A 16,172-nucleotide genomic window follows, 5' to 3' on the forward strand; every position below is an offset into this window, starting at 1 on the left:
CACTTCCTGAACTTGGAGTACAAAAAAGCCTACAGCACCTGGTATTCCCAGGCGGTCTCCCATCCAGGTACTAACTAGGCCCAACACTGCTTAGCTTCTGAGACGAGATCGGGCGCATTCAGTGTGGCGTGGCCGTAGGCTCTCAGCCTAGTGAGTTTTGTACTTTTAAGCATCTAGTCGGCTAGACCTTGCAGTTTTGAAAGGCAATTGAGAAATGGCTCACTTCCTGAACTTGGAGCACAAAAAAGCCTACAGCACCTGGTATTCCCAGGCGGTCTCCCAACCAGGTACTAACTAGGCCTGACACTACTTAACTTCCGAGATCAGACGACATCGGGTGCATTCAGTGTGGTGTGACCGTAGGCTCTAGGAATGCTAAGAATATTACTCTTATGCATTTGCATTTAGTAAGCTAAGCCATGCAGCCACTTGCAACATGATACCACGCTCATCGCTCGATCAGGCTCGATCAGGCAAGATATATAAGACTGGTGGGCCCATTCAGGACTCCTATGTCTGGTAGGATAACTTTAATTCATCCATCCTGTGTCTGTTGCAGGGAGGTGGAGAGAACAATCAACACAATAATGGTTTTCTTTCATGCCTCTTGAAGGACTCAATATTCTCTGTACTGCATTACATGTGAAAGTGGATTTATTACCCATGAACACACTACCTGTATGCTAATTCTATGTAAAAAGGTAGCTCCAGCCCTCATGATGTTGTCCAACATTTCCGCTATAAAACGGGATACAATTATTTTGGAAACATACCAAATTTGAAAGGCAATTGAGAAATGGCTCACTTCCTGAACTTGGCGCACAAAAAAGCCTACAGCACCTGGTATTCCCAGGCGGTCTCCCATCCAGGTACTAACTAGGCCCAACACTGCTTAGCTTCCGAGATCAGACGAGATCGGGCGCATTCAGTGTGGTGTGGCGGTAGGCGCTGGGCCTAGTGAGTTTTGTACTTTTAAGCATCTAGTCAGCTAGACCTTGCAGTTTTGAAAGGCAATTGAGAAATGGCTCACTTCCTGAACTTGGAGCACAAAAAAGCCTACAGCACCTGGTATTCCCAGGCGGTCTCCCATCCAGGTACTAACTAGGCCCGACACTGCTTAGCTTCCGAGATCAGACCAGATCGGGCGCATTCAGTGTGGTGTGGCTGTAGGCTCTGGGCATTGTGAGTTTTGTACTTTTAAGCATCTAGTCGGCTAGACCTTGCAGTTTTGAAAGGCAATTGAGAAATGGCTCACTTCCTGAACTTGGAGTACAAAAAAGCCTACAGCACCTGGTATTCCCAGGCGGTCTCCCATCCAGGTACTAACTAGGCCCGACACTGCTTAGCTTCTGAGATGAGACGAGATCGGGCGCATTCAGTGTGGCGTGGCCGTAGGCTCTCAGCCTAGTGAGTTTTGTACTTTTAAGCATCTAGTCGGCTAGACCTTGCAGTTTTGAAAGGCAATTGAGAAATGGCTCACTTCCTGAACTTGGAGCACAAAAAAGCCTACAGCACCTGGTATTCCCAGGCGGTCTCCCAACCAGGTACTAACTAGGCCTGACACTACTTAACTTCCGAGATCAGACGACATCGGGTGCATTCAGTGTGGTGTGACCGTAGGCTCTAGGAATGCTAAGAATATTACTCTTATGCATTTGCATTTAGTAAGCTAAGCCATGCAGCCACTTGCAACATGATACCACGCTCATCGCTCGATCAGGCTCGATCAGGCGAGATATATAAGACTGGTGGGCCCATTCAGGACTCCTATGTCTGGTAGGATAACTTTAATTCATCCATCCTGTGTCTGTTGCAGGGAGGTGGAGAGAACAATCAACACAATAATGGTTTTCTTTCATGCCTCTTGAAGGACTCAATATTCTCTGTACTGCATTACATGTGAAAGTGGATTTATTACCCATGAACACACTACCTGTATGCTAATTCTATGTAAAAAGGTAACTCCAGCCCTCATGATGTTGTCCAACATTTCCGCTATAAAACGGGATACAATTATTTTGGAAACATACCAAATTTGAAAAGTAATTGAGAAGTTGCGCAATTACTAATCATGGAGCCAAAATAGCCTACAGCACCTGGTATTGCCAGGCGGTATCCCATCCAGGTACTAACTAAGCCTGACATTGCTTAGCTTCGGAGATCAGACGAGATTGGGCGCATTCAGTGTGGTGTGGCCGTAGGCTCTGGGCCTAGTGAGTTTTGTACTTTTAAGCATCTAGTCGGCTAGACCTTGCAGTTTTGAAAGGCAATTGAGAAAGGGCTCACTTCCTGAACTTGGAGCACAAAAAAGCCTACAGCACCTGGTATTCCCAGGCAGTCTCCCATCCAGGTACTAACTAGGCCTAACACTGCTTAACTTCCGAGATCAGACGAGATCGGGTGCATTCAGTGTGGTGTGGCCGTAGGCTCTAGGAATGCTAAGAATATTACTCTTATGCATTTGCATTTAGTAAGCTAAGCCATGCAGCCACTTGCAACATGATACCACGCTCATCGCTCGATCAGGCGAGATATATAAGACTGGTGGGCCCATTCAGGACTCCTATGTCTGGTAGGATAACTTTAATTCATCCATCCTGTGTCTGTTGCAGGGAGGTGGAGAGAACAATCAACACAATAATGGTTTTCTTTCATGCCTCTTGAAGGACTCAATATTCTCTGTACTGCATTACATGTGAAAGTCGATTTATTACCCATGAACACACTACCTGTATGCTAATTCTATGTAAAAAGGTAGCTCCAGCCCTCATGATGTTGTCCAACATTTCTGCTATAAAACAGGATACAATTATTTTGGAAACATACCAAATTTGAAAAATAATTGAGAAGTTGCTCACTTCCTGAACTTGGAGTACAAAAAAAGCCTACAGCACCTGGTATTCCCAGGCGGTCTCCCATCCAGGTACTAACTAGGCCCGACACTGCTTAGCTTCTGAGATCAGGCGCATTCAGTGTGGTGTGGCCGTAGGCTCTGGGCCTAGTGAGTTTTGTACTTTTAAGCATCTAGTCGGCTAGACCTTGCAGTTTTGAAAGGCAATTGAGAAATGGCTCACTTCCTGAACTTGGAGCACAAAAAAGCCTACAGCACCTGGTATTCCCAGGCGGTCTCCCATCCAGGTACTAACTAGGCCCGACACTGCTTAGCTTCCGAGATTAGACGAGATCGGGCGCAATCAGTGTGGTGTGGCCGTAGGCTCTGGGCCTAGTGAGTTTTGTACTTTTAAGCATCTAGTCAGCTAGACCTTGCAGTTTTGAAAGGCAATTGAGAAATGGCTCACTTCCTGAACTTGGAGCACAAAAAAGCCTACAGCACCTGGTATTCCCAGGCGGTCTCCCATCCAGGTACTAACGAGGCCCGACACTGCTTAGCTTCCGATATCAGACGAGATCGGGCGCATTCAGTGTGGTGTGGCCGTAGGCTCTGGGCCTTGTGAGTTTTGTACTTTTAAGCATCTAGTCGGCTAGACCTTGCAGTTTTGAAAGGCAATTGAGAAATGGCTCACTTCCTGAACTTGGAGCACAAAAAAGCCTACAGCACCTGGTATTCCCACGCGGTCTCCCATCCAGGTACTAACGAGGCCCGACACTGCTTAGCTTCCGATCGGGCGCATTCAGTGTGGTGTGGCCGTAGGCTCTGGGCCTTGTGAGTTTTGTACTTTTAAGCATCTAGTCGGCTAGACCTTGCAGTTTTGAAAGGCAATTGAGAAATGGCTCACTTCCTGAACTTGGAGTACAAAAAAAGCCTACAGCACCTGGTATTCCCAGGTGGTCTCCCATCCAGGTACTAACTAGGCCCGACACTGCTTAGCTTCTGAGATCAGATGAGATCGGGCGCATTTAGTGTGGTGTGGCCGTAGTCTCTGGGCCTAGTGAGTTTTGTACTTTTAAGCATCTAGTCGGCTAGACCTTGCAGTTTTGAAAGGCAATTGAGAAAGGGCTCACTTCCTGAACTTGGAGCACAAAAAAGCCTACAGCACCTGGTATTCCCAGGCGGTCTCCCATCCAGGTACTAACTAGGCCTAACACTGCTTAACTTCCGAGATCAGACGAGATCGGGTGCATTCAGTGTGGTGTGGCCGTAGGCTCTAGGAATGCTAAGAATATTACTCTTATGCATTTGCATTTAGTAAGCTAAGCCATGCAGCCACTTGCAACATGATACCACGCTCATCGCTCGATCAGGCTCGATCAGGCGAGATATATAAGACTGGTGGGCCCATTCAGGACTCCTATGTCTGGTAGGATAACTTTAATTCATCCATCCTGTGTCTGTTGCAGGGAGGTGGAGAGAACAATCAATCCAATAATGGCTTTCTTTCATGCCTCTTGAAGGACTCAATATTCTCTGTACTGCATTACATGTGAAAGTCGATTTATTACCCATGAACACACTACCTGTATGCTAATTCTATGTAAATAGGTAGCTCCAGCCCTCATGATGTTGTCCAACATTTCCGCTATAAAACGGGATACAATTATTTTGGAAACATACCAAATTTGAAAGGCAATTGAGAAATGGCTCACTTCCTGAACTTGGCGCACAAAAAAGCCTACAGCACCTGGTATTCCCAGGCGGTCTCCCATCCAGGTACTAACTAGGCCCAACACTGCTTAGCTTCCGAGATCAGACGAGATCGGGCACATTCAGTGTGGTGTGGCCGTAGGCTCTGGGCCTAGTGAGTTTTGTACTTTTAAGCATCTAGTCAGCTAGACCTTGCAGTTTTGAAAGGCAATTGAGAAATGGCTCACTTCCTGAACTTGGAGCACAAAAAAGCCTACAGCACCTGGTATTCCCAGGCGGTCTCCCATCCAGGTACTAACTAGGCCCGACACTGCTTAGCTTCCGAGATCAGACCAGATCGGGCGCATTCAGTGTGGTGTGGCTGTAGGCTCTGGGCATTGTGAGTTTTGTACTTTTAAGCATCTAGTCGGCTAGACCTTGCAGTTTTGAAAGGCAATTGAGAAATGGCTCACTTCCTGAACTTGGAGTACAAAAAAGCCTACAGCACCTGGTATTCCCAGGCGGTCTCCCATCCAGGTACTAACTAGGCCCGACACTGCTTAGCTTCTGAGATGAGACGAGATCGGGCGCATTCAGTGTGGCGTGGCCGTAGGCTCTCAGCCTAGTGAGTTTTGTACTTTTAAGCATCTAGTCGGCTAGACCTTGCAGTTTTGAAAGGCAATTGAGAAATGGCTCACTTCCTGAACTTGGAGCACAAAAAAGCCTACAGCACCTGGTATTCCCAGGCGGTCTCCCAACCAGGTACTAACTAGGCCTGACACTACTTAACTTCCGAGATCAGACGACATCGGGTGCATTCAGTGTGGTGTGACCGTAGGCTCTAGGAATGCTAAGAATATTACTCTTATGCATTTGCATTTAGTAAGCTAAGCCATGCAGCCACTTGCAACATGATACCACGCTCATCGCTCGATCAGGCTCGATCAGGCGAGATATATAAGACTGGTGGGCCCATTCAGGACTCCTATGTCTGGTAGGATAACTTTAATTCATCCATCCTGTGTCTGTTGCAGGGAGGTGGAGAGAACAATCAACACAATAATGGTTTTCTTTCATGCCTCTTGAAGGACTCAATATTCTCTGTACTGCATTACATGTGAAAGTGGATTTATTACCCATGAACACACTACCTGTATGCTAATTCTATGTAAAAAGGTAGCTCCAGCCCTCATGATGTTGTCCAACATTTCCGCTATAAAACGGGATACAATTATTTTGGAAACATACCAAATTTGAAAGGCAATTGAGAAATGGCTCACTTCCTGAACTTGGCGCACAAAAAAGCCTACAGCACCTGGTATTCCCAGGCGGTCTCCCATCCAGGTACTAACTAGGCCCAACACTGCTTAGCTTCCGAGATCAGACGAGATCGGGCGCATTCAGTGTGGTGTGGCGGTAGGCTCTGGGCCTAGTGAGTTTTGTACTTTTAAGCATCTAGTCAGCTAGACCTTGCAGTTTTGAAAGGCAATTGAGAAATGGCTCACTTCCTGAACTTGGAGCACAAAAAAGCCTACAGCACCTGGTATTCCCAGGCGGTCTCCCATCCAGGTACTAACTAGGCCCGACACTGCTTAGCTTCCGAGATCAGACCAGATCGGGCGCATTCAGTGTGGTGTGGCTGTAGGCTCTGGGCATTGTGAGTTTTGTACTTTTAAGCATCTAGTCGGCTAGACCTTGCAGTTTTGAAAGGCAATTGAGAAATGGCTCACTTCCTGAACTTGGAGTACAAAAAAGCCTACAGCACCTGGTATTCCCAGGCGGTCTCCCATCCAGGTACTAACTAGGCCCGACACTGCTTAGCTTCTGAGATGAGACGAGATCGGGCGCATTCAGTGTGGCGTGGCCGTAGGCTCTCAGCCTAGTGAGTTTTGTACTTTTAAGCATCTAGTCGGCTAGACCTTGCAGTTTTGAAAGGCAATTGAGAAATGGCTCACTTCCTGAACTTGGAGCACAAAAAAGCCTACAGCACCTGGTATTCCCAGGCGGTCTCCCAACCAGGTACTAACTAGGCCTGACACTACTTAACTTCCGAGATCAGACGACATCGGGTGCATTCAGTGTGGTGTGACCGTAGGCTCTAGGAATGCTAAGAATATTACTCTTATGCATTTTCATTTAGTAAGCTAAGCCATGCAGCCACTTGCAACATGATACCACGCTCATCGCTCGATCAGGCTCGATCAGGCGAGATATATAAGACTGGTGGGCCCATTCAGGACTCCTATGTCTGGTAGGATAACTTTAATTCATCCATCCTGTGTCTGTTGCAGGGAGGTGGAGAGAACAATCAACACAATAATGGTTTTCTTTCATGCCTCTTGAAGGACTCAATATTCTCTGTACTGCATTACATGTGAAAGTGGATTTATTACCCATGAACACACTACCTGTATGCTAATTCTATGTAAAAAGGTAACTCCAGCCCTCATGATGTTGTCCAACATTTCCGCTATAAAACGGGATACAATTATTTTGGAAACATACCAAATTTGAAAAGTAATTGAGAAGTTGCGCAATTACTAATCATGGAGCCAAAATAGCCTACAGCACCTGGTATTGCCAGGCGGTATCCCATCCAGGTACTAACTAAGCCTGACATTGCTTAGCTTCGGAGATCAGACGAGATTGGGCGCATTCAGTGTGGTGTGGCCGTAGGCTCTGGGCCTAGTGAGTTTTGTACTTTTAAGCATCTAGTCGGCTAGACCTTGCAGTTTTGAAAGGCAATTGAGAAAGGGCTCACTTCCTGAACTTGGAGCACAAAAAAGCCTACAGCACCTGGTATTCCCAGGCAGTCTCCCATCCAGGTACTAACTAGGCCTAACACTGCTTAACTTCCGAGATCAGACGAGATCGGGTGCATTCAGTGTGGTGTGGCCGTAGGCTATAGGAATGCTAAGAATATTACTCTTATGCATTTGCATTTAGTAAGCTAAGCCATGCAGCCACTTGCAACATGATACCACGCTCATCGCTCGATCAGGCTCGATCAGGCGAGATATATAAGACTGGTGGGCCCATTCAGGACTCCTATGTCTGGTAGGATAACTTTAATTCATCCATCCTGTGTCTGTTGCAGGGAGGTGGAGAGAACAATCAACACAATAATGGTTTTCTTTCATGCCTCTTGAAGGACTCAATATTCTCTGTACTGCATTACATGTGAAAGTCGATTTATTACCCATGAACACACTACCTGTATGCTAATTCTATGTAAAAAGGTAGCTCCAGCCCTCATGATGTTGTCCAACATTTCTGCTATAAAACAGGATACAATTATTTTGGAAACATACCAAATTTGAAAAATAATTGAGAAGTTGCTCACTTCCTGAACTTGGAGTACAAAAAAAGCCTACAGCACCTGGTATTCCCAGGCGGTCTCCCATCCAGGTACTAACTAGGCCCGACACTGCTTAGCTTCTGAGATCAGGCGCATTCAGTGTGGTGTGGCCGTAGGCTCTGGGCCTAGTGAGTTTTGTACTTTTAAGCATCTAGTCGGCTAGACCTTGCAGTTTTGAAAGGCAATTGAGAAATGGCTCACTTCCTGAACTTGGAGCACAAAAAAGCCTACAGTACCTGGTATTCCCAGGCGGTCTCCCATCCAGGTACTAACTAGGCCCGACACTGCTTAGCTTCCGAGATTAGACGAGATCGGGCGCAATCAGTGTGGTGTGGCCGTAGGCTCTGGGCCTAGTGAGTTTTGTACTTTTAAGCATCTAGTCAGCTAGACCTTGCAGTTTTGAAAGGCAATTGAGAAATGGCTCACTTCCTGAACTTGGAGCACAAAAAAGCCTACAGCACCTGGTATTCCCAGGCGGTCTCCCATCCAGGTACTAACGAGGCCCGACACTGCTTAGCTTCCGATATCAGACGAGATCGGGCGCATTCAGTGTGGTGTGGCCGTAGGCTCTGGGCCTTGTGAGTTTTGTACTTTTAAGCATCTAGTCGGCTAGACCTTGCAGTTTTGAAAGGCAATTGAGAAATGGCTCACTTCCTGAACTTGGAGCACAAAAAAGCCTACAGCACCTGGTATTCCCACGCGGTCTCCCATCCAGGTACTAACGAGGCCCGACACTGCTTAGCTTCCGATCGGGCGCATTCAGTGTGGTGTGGCCGTAGGCTCTGGGCCTTGTGAGTTTTGTACTTTTAAGCATCTAGTCGGCTAGACCTTGCAGTTTTGAAAGGCAATTGAGAAATGGCTCACTTCCTGAACTTGGAGTACAAAAAAAGCCTACAGCACCTGGTATTCCCAGGTGGTCTCCCATCCAGGTACTAACTAGGCCCGACACTGCTTAGCTTCTGAGATCAGATGAGATCGGGCGCATTTAGTGTGGTGTGGCCGTAGTCTCTGGGCCTAGTGAGTTTTGTACTTTTAAGCATCTAGTCGGCTAGACCTTGCAGTTTTGAAAGGCAATTGAGAAAGGGCTCACTTCCTGAACTTGGAGCACAAAAAAGCCTACAGCACCTGGTATTCCCAGGCGGTCTCCCATCCAGGTACTAACTAGGCCTAACACTGCTTAACTTCCGAGATCAGACGAGATCGGGTGCATTCAGTGTGGTGTGGCCGTAGGCTCTAGGAATGCTAAGAATATTACTCTTATGCATTTGCATTTAGTAAGCTAAGCCATGCAGCCACTTGCAACATGATACCACGCTCATCGCTCGATCAGGCTCGATCAGGCGAGATATATAAGACTGGTGGGCCCATTCAGGACTCCTATGTCTGGTAGGATAACTTTAATTCATCCATCCTGTGTCTGTTGCAGGGAGGTGGAGAGAACAATCAATCCAATAATGGCTTTCTTTCATGCCTCTTGAAGGACTCAATATTCTCTGTACTGCATTACATGTGAAAGTCGATTTATTACCCATGAACACACTACCTGTATGCTAATTCTATGTAAATAGGTAGCTCCAGCCCTCATGATGTTGTCCAACATTTCCGCTATAAAACGGGATACAATTATTTTGGAAACATACCAAATTTGAAAGGCAATTGAGAAATGGCTCACTTCCTGAACTTGCCGCACAAAAAAGCCTACAGCACCTGGTATTCCCAGGCGGTCTCCCATCCAGGTACTAACTAGGCCCAACACTGCTTAGCTTCCGAGATCAGACGAGATCAGGCGCATTCAGTGTGGTGTGGCCGTAGGCTCTGGGCCTAGTGAGTTTTGTACTTTTAAGCATCTAGTCAGCTAGACCTTGCAGTTTTGAAAGGCAATTGAGAAATGGCTCACTTCCTGAACTTGGAGCACAAAAAAAGCCTACAGCACCTGGTATTCCCAGGCGGTCTCCCATCCAGGTACTAACTAGGCCCGACACTGCTTAGCTTCCGAGATCAGACCAGATCGGGCGCATTCAGTGTGGTGTGGCTGTAGGCTCTGGGCATTGTGAGTTTTGTACTTTTAAGCATCTAGTCGACTAGACCTTGCAGTTTTGAAAGGCAATTGAGAAATGGCTCATTTCCTGAACTTGGAGTACAAAAAAGCCTACAGCACCTGGTATTCCCAGGCGGTCTCCCATCCAGGTACTAACTAGGCCCGACACTGCTTAGCTTCTGAGATGAGACGAGATCGGGCGCATTCAGTGTGGCGTGGCCGTAGGCTCTCAGCCTAGTGAGTTTTGTACTTTTAAGCATCTAGTCGGCTAGACCTTGCAGTTTTGAAAGGCAATTGAGAAATGGCTCACTTCCTGAACTTGGAGCACAAAAAAGCCTACAGCACCTGGTATTCCCAGGCGGTCTCCCAACCAGGTACTAACTAGGCCTGACACTACTTAACTTCCGAGATCAGACGACATCGGGTGCATTCAGTGTGGTGTGACCGTAGGCTCTAGGAATGCTAAGAATATTACTCTTATGCATTTGCATTTAGTAAGCTAAGCCATGCAGCCACTTGCAACATGATACCACGCTCATCGCTCGATCAGGCTCGATCAGGCGAGATATATAAGACTGGTGGGCCCATTCAGGACTCCTATGTCTGGTAGGATAACTTTAATTCATCCATCCTGTGTCTGTTGCAGGGAGGTGGAGAGAACAATCAACACAATAATGGTTTTCTTTCATGCCTCTTGAAGGACTCAATATTCTCTGTACTGCATTACATGTGAAAGTGGATTTATTACCCATGAACACACTACCTGTATGCTAATTCTATGTAAAAAGGTAGCTCCAGCCCTCATGATGTTGTCCAACATTTCCGCTATAAAACGGGATACAATTATTTTGGAAACATACCAAATTTGAAAAGTAATTGAGAAGTTGCGCAATTACTAATCATGGAGCCAAAATAGCCTACAGCACCTGGTATTGCCAGGCGGTAACCCATCCAGGTACTAACTAAGCCTGACATTGCTTAGCTTCGGAGATCAGACGAGATTGGGCGCATTCAGTGTGGTGTGGCCGTAGGCTCTGGGCCTAGTGAGTTTTGTACTTTTAAGCATCTAGTCGGCTAGACCTTGCAGTTTTGAAAGGCAATTGAGAAATGGCTCACTTCCTGAACTTGGAGTACAAAAAAGCCTACAGCACCTGGTATTCCCAGGCGGTCTCCCATCCAGGTACTAACTAGGCCCGACCCTGTTTAGCTTCCGAGATCTGACGCATTCAGTGTGGTGTGGCCGTAGGCTCTGGGCCTAGTGAGTTTTGTACTTTTAAGCATCTAGTCGGCTAGACCTTGCAGTTTTGAAAGGCAATTGAGAAATGGCTCACTTCCTGAACTTGGAGCACAAAAAAGCCTACAGCACCTGGTATTCCCAGGCGGTCTCCCATCCATGTACTAACTAGGCCCGACACTGCTTAGCTTCCGAGATCAGACGAGATCGGGCACATTCAGTGTGGTGTGGCCGTAGGCTCTGGACCTAGTGAGTTTTGTACTTTTAAGTATCTAGTCAGCTAGACCTTGCAGTTTTGAAAGGCAATTGAGAAATGGCTCATTTCCTGAACTTGGAGCACAAAAAAGCCTACAGCACCTGGTATTCCCAGGCAGCCTCCCATCCAGGTACTAACTAGGCCCGACACTGCTTAGCTTCCGAGATCGGGCGCATTCAGTGTGGTGTGGCTGTAGACTCTGGGCTTAGTGAGTTTTGTACTTTTAAGCATCTAGTCGGCTAGACCTTGGAGTTTTGAAAGGCAATTGAGAAATGGCTCACTTCCTGAACTTGGAGCACAAAAAAGCCTACAGCACCTGGTATTCCCAGGTGTTCTCCCATCCAGGTACTAACTAGGGCCGACACTGCTTAGCTTCCGATATCAGACGAGATCGGGCGCATTCAGTGTGGTGTGGCCGTAGGCTCTGGGACTTGTGAGTTTTGTACTTTTAAGCATCTAGTCGGCTAGACCTTGCAGTTTTGAAAGGCAATTGAGAAATGGCTCACTTCCTGAACTTGGAGTACAAAAAAGCCTACAACACCTGGTATTCCCAGGCGGTCTCCCATCCAGGTACTAACTAGGCCCGACACTGCTTAGCTTCTGAGATCAGGCGCATTCAGTGTGGCGTGGCCGTAGGCTTTGGGCCTAGTGAGTTTTGTACTTTTAAGCATCTAGTCGGCTAGACCTTGCAGTTTTGAAAGGCAATTGAGAATTGGCTCACTTCCTGAACTTGGAGCACAAAAAAGCCTACAGCACCTGGTATTCCCAGGCGGTCTCCCATCCAGGTACTAACTAGGCCTGACACTGCTTAACTATCGGGTGCATTCAGTGTGGTGTGGCCGTAGGCTCTAGGAATGCTAAGAATATTACTCTTATGCATTTGCATTTAGTAAGCTAAGCCATGCAGCCACTTGCAACATGATACCACGCTCATCGCTCGATCAGGCGAGATATATAAGACTGGTGGGCCCATTCAGGACTCCTATGTCTGGTAGGATAGCTTTAATTCATCCATCCTGTGTCTGTTGCAGGGAGGTGGAGAGAACAATCAACACAATAATGGTTTTCTTTCATGCCTCTTGAAGGACTCAATATTCTCTGTACTGCATTACATGTGAAAGTCGATTTATTACCCATGAACACACTACCTGTATGCTAATTCTATGTAAAAAGGTAACTCCAGCCCTCATGATGTTGTCCAACATTTCCGCTATAAAACGGGATACAATTATTTTGGAAACATACCAAATTTGAAAAGTAATTGAGAAGTTGCGCAATTACTAATCATGGAGCACAAAATAGCCTACAGCACCTGGTATTGCCAGGCGGTATCCCATCCAGGTACTAACTAGGCCTGACATTGCTTAGCTTCGGAGATCAGACGAGATTGGGCGCATTCAGTGTGGTGTGGCCGTAGGCTCTAGGCCTAGTGAGTTTTGTACTTTTAAGCATCTAGTCGGCTAGACCTTGCAGTTTTGAAAGGCAATTGAGAAATGGCTCACTTCCTGAACTTGGAGCACAAAAAAGCCTAGAGCACCTGGTATTCCCAGGCGGTCTCCCATCCAGGTACTAACTAGGCCCGACACTGCTTAGCTTCTGAGATCAGACGAGATCGGGTGCATTCAGTGCGGTGTGGCCGTAGATTCTGGGCCTAGTGAGTTTTGTACTTTTAAGCATCTAGTCAGCTAGACCTTGCAGTTTTGAAAGGCAATTGAGAAATGGCTCACTTCCTGAACTTGGAGCACAAAAAAGCCTACAGCACCTGGTATTCCCAGGCGGTCTCCCATCCAGGTACTAACTAGGCCCGAAACTGCTTAGCTTCCGAGATCAGATGAGATCGGGCACATTCAGTGTGGTGTGGCCGTAGGCTCTGGGCCTTGTGAGTTTTGTACTTTTAAGCATCTAGTCGGCTAGACCTTGCAGTTTTGAAAGGCAATTGAGAAATGGCTCACTTCCTGAACTTGGAGCACAAAAAAGCCTACAGCACCTGGTATTCCCAGGCGGTCTCCCATCCAGGTACTAACTAGGCCCGAAACTGCTTAGCTTCCGACATCAGACGAGATCGGGCGCATTCAGTGTGGTGTGGCCGTAGGCTCTGGGACTTGTGAGTTTTGTACTTTTAAGCATCTAGTCGGCTAGACCTTGCAGTTTTGAAAGGCAATTGAGAAATGGCTCACTTCCTGAACTTGGAGTACAAAAAAGCCTACAGCACCTGGTATTCCCAGGCGGTCTCCCATCCAGGTACTAACTAGGCCCGACACTGCTTAGCTTCTGAGATCAGGCGCATTCAGTGTGGCGTGCCCGTAGGCTTTGGGCCTAGTGAGTTTTGTACTTTTAAGCATCTAGTCGGCTAGACCTTGCAGTTTTGAAAGGCAATTGAGAAATGGCTCACTTCCTGAACTTGGAGCACAAAAAAGCCTACAGCACCTGGTATTCCCAGGCAGTCTCCCATCCAGGTACTAACTAGGCCTGACACTGCTTAGCTTCCGAGATCAGACGATAGGCCTGACACTGCTTAGCTTCCGAGATCAGACGCATTCAGTGTGGTGTGGCCATAGGCTCTAGAAATGCTAAGAATATTACTCTTATGCATTTGCATTTAGTAAGCTAAGCCATGCAGCCACTTGCAACATGACACCACGCTCATCGCTCGATCAGCGCTCGATCAGGCGAGATATATAAGACTGGTGGGCCCATTCAGGACTCCTATGTCTGGTAGGATAACTTTAATCCATCCATCCTGTTTCTGTTGCAGGGAGGTGGAGGGAACAATCAACACAATAATGGCTTTCTTTCATGCCTCTTGAAGGACTCAATATTCTCTGTACTGCATTACATGTGAAAGTCAATTTATTACCCATGAACACACTAGCTGTATGCTAATTCTATGTAAATAGGTAGCTCCAGCCCTCATGATGTTGTCCAACATTTCCGCTATAAAACGGGATACAATTATTTTGGAAACATACCAAATTTGAAAAGTAATTGAGAAGTTGCGCAATTACTAATCATGGAGCACAAAATAGCCTACAGCACCTGGTATTTCCAGGCCGTCTCCCATACAGGTACTAACTAGGCCCGACACTGCTTAGCTTCTAAGATCAGACGAGATCGGCGCATTCAGTGTGGTGTGGCCGCAGGCTCTAGAAATGCTAAGAATATTACTCTTATGCATTTGCATTTAGTAAGCTAAGCCATGCAGCCACTTGCAATATGTTACCACGCTCATCGCTCGATCAGCGCTCGATCAGGCGAGATATATAAGACTGGTGGGCCCATTCAGGACTCCTATGTCTGGTAGGATAACTTTAATCCATCCATCCTGTTTCTGTTGCAGGGAGGTGGAGAGAACAATCAATACAATAATGGCTTTCTTTCATGCCTCTTGAAGGACTCAATATTCTCTGTACTGCATTACATGTGAAAGTCGATTTATTACCCATGAACACACTACCTGTATGCTAATTCTATGTAAATAGGTAGCTCCAGCCCTCATGATGTTGTCCAACATTTCCGCTATAAAACGGGATACAATTATTTTGGAAACATACCAAATTTGAAAGGCAATTGAGAAATGGCTCACTTCCTGAACTTGGCGCACAAAAAAGCCTACAGCACCTGGTATTCCCAGGCAGTCTCCCATCCAGGTACTAACTAGGCCCAACACTGCTTAGCTTCCGAGATCAGACGCATTCAGTGTGGTGTGGCCGTAGGCTCTGGGCCTAGTGAGTTTTGTACTTTTAAGCATCTAGTCAGCTAGACCTTGCAGTTTTGAAAGGCAATTGAGAAATGGCTCACTTCCTGAACTTGGAGCACAAAAAAGCCTACAGCACCTGGTATTCCCAGGCGGTCTCCCATCCAGGTACTAACTAGGCCCGACACTGCTTAGCTTCCGAGATCAGACCAGATCGGGCGCATTCAGTGTGGTGTGGCTGTAGGCTCTGGGCATTGTGAGTTTTGTACTTTTAAGCATCTAGTCGGCTAGACCTTGCAGTTTTGAAAGGCAATTGAGAAATGGCTCACTTCCTGAACTTGGAGTACAAAAAAGCCTACAGCACCTGGTATTCCCAGGCGGTCTCCCATCCAGGTACTAACTAGGCCCGACACTGCTTAGCTTCTGAGATGAGACCAGATCGGGCGCATTCAGTGTGGCGTGGCCGTAGGCTCTCAGCCTAGTGAGTTTTGTACTTTTAAGCATCTAGTCGGCTAGACCTTGCAGTTTTGAAAGGCAATTGAGAAATGGCTCACTTCCTGAACTTGGAGCACAAAAAAGCCTACAGCACCTGGTATTCCCAGGCGGTCTCCCAACCAGGTACTAACTAGGCCTGACACTACTTAACTTCCGAGATCAGACGACATCGGGTGCATTCAGTGTGGTGTGACCGTAGGCTCTAGGAATGCTAAGAATATTACTCTTATGCATTTGCATTTAGTAAGCTAAGCCATGCAGCCACTTGCAACATGATACCACGCTCATCGCTCGATCAGGCTCGATCAGGCAAGATATATAAGACTGGTGGGCCCATTCAGGACTCCTATGTCTGGTAGGATAACTTTAATTCATCCATCCTGTGTCTGTTGCAGGGAGGTGGAGAGAACAATCAACACAATAATGGTTTTCTTTCATGCCTCTTGAAGGACTCAATATTCTCTGTACTGCATTACATGTGAAAGTGGATTTATTACCCATGAACACACTACCTGTATGCTAATTCTATGTAAAAAGGTAGCTCCAGCCCTCATGATGTTGTCCAACATTTCCGC

The 16,172-nt window shown here is 46.8% G+C and overlaps 22 non-coding genes and 30 pseudogenes across 22 annotated transcripts; all 52 read right to left on the minus strand.

Moving 5' to 3' along the window:
- Positions 1-26: 26 nt before the first annotated feature.
- Positions 27-140, minus strand: LOC138457484 (5S ribosomal RNA; annotated as a pseudogene).
- Positions 141-246: 106 nt separating this feature from the next.
- Positions 247-365, minus strand: LOC138455635 (5S ribosomal RNA; annotated as a pseudogene).
- A 463-nt stretch (positions 366-828) lies between these two features.
- Positions 829-947, minus strand: LOC138462923 (5S ribosomal RNA). The gene has a single exon (XR_011265511.1). It is a non-coding gene; the product is annotated as a 5S ribosomal RNA (ribosomal RNA).
- Positions 948-1,053: 106 nt separating this feature from the next.
- LOC138463811 (5S ribosomal RNA) lies at positions 1,054-1,172 on the minus strand. The gene has a single exon (XR_011266395.1). It is a non-coding gene; the product is annotated as a 5S ribosomal RNA (ribosomal RNA).
- Positions 1,173-1,278: 106 nt separating this feature from the next.
- Positions 1,279-1,397, minus strand: LOC138455747 (5S ribosomal RNA; annotated as a pseudogene).
- A 106-nt stretch (positions 1,398-1,503) lies between these two features.
- Positions 1,504-1,622, minus strand: LOC138455636 (5S ribosomal RNA; annotated as a pseudogene).
- Positions 1,623-2,084: 462 nt separating this feature from the next.
- LOC138459266 (5S ribosomal RNA) lies at positions 2,085-2,203 on the minus strand (annotated as a pseudogene).
- A 106-nt stretch (positions 2,204-2,309) lies between these two features.
- On the minus strand, positions 2,310-2,428 carry LOC138462854 (5S ribosomal RNA). Its single transcript, XR_011265443.1, has one exon. It is a non-coding gene; the product is annotated as a 5S ribosomal RNA (ribosomal RNA).
- Positions 2,429-2,882: 454 nt separating this feature from the next.
- On the minus strand, positions 2,883-2,991 carry LOC138455885 (5S ribosomal RNA; annotated as a pseudogene).
- A 106-nt stretch (positions 2,992-3,097) lies between these two features.
- Positions 3,098-3,216, minus strand: LOC138465057 (5S ribosomal RNA). The gene has a single exon (XR_011267633.1). It is a non-coding gene; the product is annotated as a 5S ribosomal RNA (ribosomal RNA).
- A 106-nt stretch (positions 3,217-3,322) lies between these two features.
- On the minus strand, positions 3,323-3,441 carry LOC138465251 (5S ribosomal RNA). Its single transcript, XR_011267825.1, has one exon. It is a non-coding gene; the product is annotated as a 5S ribosomal RNA (ribosomal RNA).
- A 106-nt stretch (positions 3,442-3,547) lies between these two features.
- LOC138457540 (5S ribosomal RNA) lies at positions 3,548-3,654 on the minus strand (annotated as a pseudogene).
- Positions 3,655-3,761: 107 nt separating this feature from the next.
- LOC138454755 (5S ribosomal RNA) lies at positions 3,762-3,880 on the minus strand. The gene has a single exon (XR_011261417.1). It is a non-coding gene; the product is annotated as a 5S ribosomal RNA (ribosomal RNA).
- A 106-nt stretch (positions 3,881-3,986) lies between these two features.
- LOC138457543 (5S ribosomal RNA) lies at positions 3,987-4,105 on the minus strand. The gene has a single exon (XR_011262260.1). It is a non-coding gene; the product is annotated as a 5S ribosomal RNA (ribosomal RNA).
- A 463-nt stretch (positions 4,106-4,568) lies between these two features.
- LOC138460921 (5S ribosomal RNA) lies at positions 4,569-4,687 on the minus strand. Its single transcript, XR_011263574.1, has one exon. It is a non-coding gene; the product is annotated as a 5S ribosomal RNA (ribosomal RNA).
- Positions 4,688-4,793: 106 nt separating this feature from the next.
- On the minus strand, positions 4,794-4,912 carry LOC138463812 (5S ribosomal RNA). The gene has a single exon (XR_011266396.1). It is a non-coding gene; the product is annotated as a 5S ribosomal RNA (ribosomal RNA).
- A 106-nt stretch (positions 4,913-5,018) lies between these two features.
- On the minus strand, positions 5,019-5,137 carry LOC138455748 (5S ribosomal RNA; annotated as a pseudogene).
- A 106-nt stretch (positions 5,138-5,243) lies between these two features.
- Positions 5,244-5,362, minus strand: LOC138455637 (5S ribosomal RNA; annotated as a pseudogene).
- Positions 5,363-5,825: 463 nt separating this feature from the next.
- LOC138462924 (5S ribosomal RNA) lies at positions 5,826-5,944 on the minus strand. Its single transcript, XR_011265512.1, has one exon. It is a non-coding gene; the product is annotated as a 5S ribosomal RNA (ribosomal RNA).
- Positions 5,945-6,050: 106 nt separating this feature from the next.
- LOC138463813 (5S ribosomal RNA) lies at positions 6,051-6,169 on the minus strand. Its single transcript, XR_011266397.1, has one exon. It is a non-coding gene; the product is annotated as a 5S ribosomal RNA (ribosomal RNA).
- A 106-nt stretch (positions 6,170-6,275) lies between these two features.
- LOC138455749 (5S ribosomal RNA) lies at positions 6,276-6,394 on the minus strand (annotated as a pseudogene).
- A 106-nt stretch (positions 6,395-6,500) lies between these two features.
- On the minus strand, positions 6,501-6,619 carry LOC138455638 (5S ribosomal RNA; annotated as a pseudogene).
- Positions 6,620-7,081: 462 nt separating this feature from the next.
- Positions 7,082-7,200, minus strand: LOC138459267 (5S ribosomal RNA; annotated as a pseudogene).
- Positions 7,201-7,306: 106 nt separating this feature from the next.
- LOC138462855 (5S ribosomal RNA) lies at positions 7,307-7,425 on the minus strand. The gene has a single exon (XR_011265444.1). It is a non-coding gene; the product is annotated as a 5S ribosomal RNA (ribosomal RNA).
- Positions 7,426-7,889: 464 nt separating this feature from the next.
- On the minus strand, positions 7,890-7,998 carry LOC138455886 (5S ribosomal RNA; annotated as a pseudogene).
- Positions 7,999-8,104: 106 nt separating this feature from the next.
- Positions 8,105-8,223, minus strand: LOC138454661 (5S ribosomal RNA). Its single transcript, XR_011261329.1, has one exon. It is a non-coding gene; the product is annotated as a 5S ribosomal RNA (ribosomal RNA).
- Positions 8,224-8,329: 106 nt separating this feature from the next.
- Positions 8,330-8,448, minus strand: LOC138465252 (5S ribosomal RNA). Its single transcript, XR_011267827.1, has one exon. It is a non-coding gene; the product is annotated as a 5S ribosomal RNA (ribosomal RNA).
- A 106-nt stretch (positions 8,449-8,554) lies between these two features.
- LOC138457541 (5S ribosomal RNA) lies at positions 8,555-8,661 on the minus strand (annotated as a pseudogene).
- Positions 8,662-8,768: 107 nt separating this feature from the next.
- LOC138454756 (5S ribosomal RNA) lies at positions 8,769-8,887 on the minus strand. Its single transcript, XR_011261418.1, has one exon. It is a non-coding gene; the product is annotated as a 5S ribosomal RNA (ribosomal RNA).
- Positions 8,888-8,993: 106 nt separating this feature from the next.
- On the minus strand, positions 8,994-9,112 carry LOC138457556 (5S ribosomal RNA). Its single transcript, XR_011262262.1, has one exon. It is a non-coding gene; the product is annotated as a 5S ribosomal RNA (ribosomal RNA).
- Positions 9,113-9,575: 463 nt separating this feature from the next.
- LOC138461061 (5S ribosomal RNA) lies at positions 9,576-9,694 on the minus strand. Its single transcript, XR_011263703.1, has one exon. It is a non-coding gene; the product is annotated as a 5S ribosomal RNA (ribosomal RNA).
- A 107-nt stretch (positions 9,695-9,801) lies between these two features.
- Positions 9,802-9,920, minus strand: LOC138463814 (5S ribosomal RNA). Its single transcript, XR_011266399.1, has one exon. It is a non-coding gene; the product is annotated as a 5S ribosomal RNA (ribosomal RNA).
- Positions 9,921-10,026: 106 nt separating this feature from the next.
- LOC138455750 (5S ribosomal RNA) lies at positions 10,027-10,145 on the minus strand (annotated as a pseudogene).
- Positions 10,146-10,251: 106 nt separating this feature from the next.
- On the minus strand, positions 10,252-10,370 carry LOC138455640 (5S ribosomal RNA; annotated as a pseudogene).
- A 462-nt stretch (positions 10,371-10,832) lies between these two features.
- Positions 10,833-10,951, minus strand: LOC138459133 (5S ribosomal RNA; annotated as a pseudogene).
- Positions 10,952-11,057: 106 nt separating this feature from the next.
- On the minus strand, positions 11,058-11,166 carry LOC138459092 (5S ribosomal RNA; annotated as a pseudogene).
- A 106-nt stretch (positions 11,167-11,272) lies between these two features.
- Positions 11,273-11,391, minus strand: LOC138463860 (5S ribosomal RNA). Its single transcript, XR_011266445.1, has one exon. It is a non-coding gene; the product is annotated as a 5S ribosomal RNA (ribosomal RNA).
- Positions 11,392-11,497: 106 nt separating this feature from the next.
- LOC138457646 (5S ribosomal RNA) lies at positions 11,498-11,606 on the minus strand (annotated as a pseudogene).
- A 106-nt stretch (positions 11,607-11,712) lies between these two features.
- LOC138455647 (5S ribosomal RNA) lies at positions 11,713-11,831 on the minus strand (annotated as a pseudogene).
- A 106-nt stretch (positions 11,832-11,937) lies between these two features.
- On the minus strand, positions 11,938-12,046 carry LOC138456454 (5S ribosomal RNA; annotated as a pseudogene).
- A 106-nt stretch (positions 12,047-12,152) lies between these two features.
- LOC138459521 (5S ribosomal RNA) lies at positions 12,153-12,255 on the minus strand (annotated as a pseudogene).
- A 453-nt stretch (positions 12,256-12,708) lies between these two features.
- Positions 12,709-12,827, minus strand: LOC138458738 (5S ribosomal RNA; annotated as a pseudogene).
- A 106-nt stretch (positions 12,828-12,933) lies between these two features.
- LOC138455456 (5S ribosomal RNA) lies at positions 12,934-13,052 on the minus strand (annotated as a pseudogene).
- A 106-nt stretch (positions 13,053-13,158) lies between these two features.
- Positions 13,159-13,277, minus strand: LOC138464268 (5S ribosomal RNA). Its single transcript, XR_011266849.1, has one exon. It is a non-coding gene; the product is annotated as a 5S ribosomal RNA (ribosomal RNA).
- Positions 13,278-13,383: 106 nt separating this feature from the next.
- LOC138454908 (5S ribosomal RNA) lies at positions 13,384-13,502 on the minus strand. Its single transcript, XR_011261565.1, has one exon. It is a non-coding gene; the product is annotated as a 5S ribosomal RNA (ribosomal RNA).
- A 106-nt stretch (positions 13,503-13,608) lies between these two features.
- Positions 13,609-13,717, minus strand: LOC138457571 (5S ribosomal RNA; annotated as a pseudogene).
- Positions 13,718-13,823: 106 nt separating this feature from the next.
- LOC138459025 (5S ribosomal RNA) lies at positions 13,824-13,968 on the minus strand (annotated as a pseudogene).
- A 464-nt stretch (positions 13,969-14,432) lies between these two features.
- Positions 14,433-14,550, minus strand: LOC138458994 (5S ribosomal RNA; annotated as a pseudogene).
- Positions 14,551-15,014: 464 nt separating this feature from the next.
- Positions 15,015-15,123, minus strand: LOC138457784 (5S ribosomal RNA; annotated as a pseudogene).
- A 106-nt stretch (positions 15,124-15,229) lies between these two features.
- On the minus strand, positions 15,230-15,348 carry LOC138463815 (5S ribosomal RNA). Its single transcript, XR_011266400.1, has one exon. It is a non-coding gene; the product is annotated as a 5S ribosomal RNA (ribosomal RNA).
- Positions 15,349-15,454: 106 nt separating this feature from the next.
- LOC138456250 (5S ribosomal RNA) lies at positions 15,455-15,573 on the minus strand (annotated as a pseudogene).
- Positions 15,574-15,679: 106 nt separating this feature from the next.
- On the minus strand, positions 15,680-15,798 carry LOC138455641 (5S ribosomal RNA; annotated as a pseudogene).
- Positions 15,799-16,172: the final 374 nt, after the last annotated feature.

This window comes from Ambystoma mexicanum, chromosome 4p (assembly GCF_040938575.1).
Source record: "Ambystoma mexicanum isolate Mex_15411 chromosome 4p, UKY_AmexF1_1, whole genome shotgun sequence".
NCBI lineage: Eukaryota > Metazoa > Chordata > Amphibia > Caudata > Ambystomatidae > Ambystoma > Ambystoma mexicanum.